The sequence below is a fragment of the Arachis duranensis genome, chromosome 4 (genome assembly GCF_000817695.3).
Source record: "Arachis duranensis cultivar V14167 chromosome 4, aradu.V14167.gnm2.J7QH, whole genome shotgun sequence".
In the NCBI taxonomy this organism is placed as follows: Eukaryota; Viridiplantae; Streptophyta; class Magnoliopsida; order Fabales; family Fabaceae; genus Arachis; species Arachis duranensis.
Genome location: NC_029775.3, coordinates 79,073,713 through 79,077,435, shown reverse-complemented (window position 1 = coordinate 79,077,435; position 3,723 = coordinate 79,073,713). Strand labels below are relative to the sequence as shown.

The following is a 3,723-nucleotide window of genomic DNA, read 5'->3' as shown; positions in this document are numbered from 1 at the left end:
AGGATTCCTCTTCCTTTTCTGTTCTCTTCTTTCTCATATGAGCAGGAACAAGAAAAAAGGCATTCTTGTTGAAGCTGATCCAGAGCCTGAAAGGACTCTGAAGAGAAAACTAAGAGAAGCTAAATTACAACAATCCAGAGACAACCTTGCTGAAATTTTTGAACAAGAAAAGGATGCTTGGTGATTATACTGCACGTACGTCCAAGTTTGATGGAAGAAGCATCTCAATTCCTGCCATTGGAGCAAACAATTTTGAGCTAAAACCTCAATTAGTTGCTCTAATGCAACAGAACTGCAAGTTTCATGGACACTGAGTTCTTGCAGATCTGTGAGACTGTTAAGACTAATGGAGTAGATCCTGAAGTCTACAGGCTCATGCTTTTCCCTTTTGCTGTAACAGACAGAGCTAAAGCATGGTTGGACTCTCAACCTAAAGATAGCCTGGACTCCTGGGATAAGCTTGTCACGACCTTCTTGGCTAAATTCTTTCCTCCTCAAAAGCTGAACAAGCTTAGAGTGGATGTTCAGAAATTCAAACAAAAAGATGGTGAATCCCTCTATGAAGCTTGAGAAAGATACAAGCAGATGACCAAAAGATGTCCTTCTGACATGTTTTCAGAATGGACCATGATAGATATATTCTATTATGGTCTATCTGAGTTCTCTAAGATGTAACTGGATCATTTTGCAGGTGGATCCATTCACCTAAAGAAAACACCTACAGAGGCTCAAGAACTTATTGACATGGTTGCAAATAACCAGTTCATGTACACTTCTGAGAGGAATTCCGTGAATAATGGGACGCCTCAAAGGAAGAGAGTTCTTGAAATTGATGCCCTGAATGCCATATTGGCTCAGAACAAAATGTTGACTCAGTAAGTCAACATGATTTCTCAAAGTCTGAATAGATGGCAAAATGCATCCAACAATACTAAAGAGGCATCTTCTGAAGAAGAAGCTTATGATCTTGAGAACCCTGCAATAGCAGAGATAAATTATATGGGTGAACCTTATGGAAACACCTATAATTCATCATGGAGAAATCATCCAAATTTCTCATGGAAGGATCAACAAAAGCCTCAACAAGGCTTTAATAATGGTGGAAGAAATAGGCTCAGCAATATCAAGTCTTATCCATCATCTTCTCAGCAACAGACAGAGAATTTTGAACAGAGTACCTCTAACTTAGCAAATTTAGTCTCTGATCTGACTAAGGCCACTTTAAGTTTCATGAATGAGACAAGGTCCTCCATCAGAAATATGGAGGCACAAGTGGGCCAGCTGAGTAAGAAAGTAACTGAAACTCCTCCTAGTACTCTCCCAAGCAATATTGAAGAGAATCCAAAAAGAGAGTGCAAGGCCATTGACATAATCAAAATGGCCGAACCTAGGAAGGAAGGAGAGGACCTAAATCCCAATGAGGAAGACCTCTTGGGACGTCTCTCAGGCAAGAAGAAGTCCCCTATTAAGGACCCAAGGGAATCTGAGGCTCATATAGAGACCATAGAGATCCCATTAAACCTCCTTCTGCCATTCATGAGCTCTGAAGGCTATACTTCCTCTGAAGAGGATGAAGATGTAACTGGAGAGCAAGTTGCTCAATATCTAGGAGCTATCATGAAGCTGAATGCCAAGTTGTTTGCTAATGAGACTTGGGAAGGTGAACCTCCCTTACTCATCAGTGAACTAGATACATGGGTTCAGCAAACCTTACCTCAAAAGAGATAAGATCCTGGAAAATTCGTAATACCCTGCACTATAGGCACCATGATCTTTGAAAAAGCTCTGTGTGATCTGGGATCAGGCATAAATCTTATGCCACTCTCTATAATAGAGAAGCTGGGGATCATTGAGGTACAGCCTACCATATTTTCATTGCAAATGGCAGACAAGTCAGTAAGACAAGCTTATGGATTAGTAGAGGACGTGTTGGTAAAGGTTGAAGGCCTTTACATCCCTACTGATTTCATAATCTTAGACACTAGGAAGGAGGAGGATGAATGCATCATCCTTGGAAGACCTTTCCTAGCCACAGCAGGAGCTGTGAGAGATGTTAATAGAGGAGAATTAGTCCTTCAATTGAATGGGGACTACCTTGTGTTTAAGGCTCAAGGATCTTCTTCTTTAACAATGGAGAGGAAGCATGAAAAGCTTCTCTCAGTACAGAGTCAAACAAAGCCTCCACAATCAAACTCTAAGTTTGGTGTTGAAAGGCCACAGCCAAACTCTAAGTTTGGCATTGAATCCCCACATCCAAACTCTAAGTTTGGTGTTGGGAGTCTACAACATTGACCTGATCACCTGTGAGGCTCCATGAGAGCCCACTGTCAAGCTAGTGACATTAAAGAAGCACTTATTGGGAGGCAAACCATTTTTTATTTATCTAATTTTATTTTTCTTTTATTGTTCTTTTATGTTTTATTAGGTTCATGATCATGTGGAGTCATGAAAAAAAATACTGAAATTAAAAATAGAATCAAAAACAGCAGAAGAAAAATCACACCCTGGAGGAAGGACTTACTGGCGTTCAAACGCCAATAAAGAGCATCTGGCTGGCGTTCAATGCCAGAACAGAGCATGGATCTGGTGTTGAATGCCAGAAACAAGTTGCATCCTAGCATTTGAACGCCAGGAATATACCCTGAGTAGAGCTGGCGCTGAACGCCAGAAACAAGTATGAAACTAGCGTTCAACGCCAGAAACATGCTGCAATTGGGCGTTGAACACCCAACATAAGCATCACTTCGGTGTTTAAATGCCAGAATTGTATGCAAAGGCGTTTTACATGCCTAATTGGTGCAGGGATGTAAATCCTTGACACCTCAGGATCTGTGGACCCCACAGGATCATCCCAGAATCTGTGGACCCCACATGAACCCTACCTACCTCAACTCACCCTCTCTCCTCTTCTTCACATCCTTCCACTCTTCCCCATAAACACTCTTCTCCAAAAACCCTTCATCAATCACCTCAATCTCTCTTCCCAATTACCCACCTTCACCACTCACATTCATCCACCCTTCCCCAAAAACCCCACCTACCTTCAAAATTCAAAATCACTTTCCCACCTAACCCACCCAATATGGTTGAACCTTAACCCTCTCCCCCCACTATAAATAACCCTCCATTCTTCTTCATTTCCACACAACACAACCCTCTCTTCTCCACCTTGGCCAAAACACAACCTTCTCTCCCTCTCCTCCATATCTTCTTCTTCTTCATCTATTCTTTCTTCTCTTGCTTGAGGGCGAGCAATATTTTAAGTTTGGTGTGGTAAAAGCATAGCTTTTTGTTTTTCCATAACCATTAAGGGCACCTAAGGCCGGAGAAACCTCTAGAAAAGGGAAAGGAAAGACAAAAGCTTCCACCTCCGAGTCATGGGAGATGGAGAGATTCATCTCCAAATCCCATCAAGACTACTTCTATGATGTTGTGGCCAAGAAGAAGGTGATCCCTGAGGTCCCTTTCAAGCTCAAGAAAAATGAGTTTCCGGAGATCCGACATGAGATCCAAAGAAGAAGTTGGGAAGTTCTGACCAACCCCATTCAACAAGTCAGAATCTTAATGGTTCAAGAGTTCTATGCCAATGCATGGATCACTAGGAACCATGATCAAAGTATGAACCCGAATCCAAAGAACTATCTTACAATGGTTCCGGGGAAATACTTAGATTTTAGTCCGGAAAATGTGAGGTTGGCACTCAACTTGCCCATGATGCAAGGA

The 3,723-nt window shown here is 41.8% G+C and overlaps 1 non-coding gene across 1 annotated transcript; it reads right to left on the bottom strand.

Annotated features, from left to right (window-relative positions):
- Positions 1-507: 507 nt before the first annotated feature.
- On the bottom strand, positions 508-611 carry LOC127747213 (small nucleolar RNA R71). The gene has a single exon (XR_008009016.1). It is a non-coding gene; the product is annotated as a small nucleolar RNA R71 (small nucleolar RNA).
- Between the last annotated feature and the right edge of the window lie 3,112 nt (positions 612-3,723).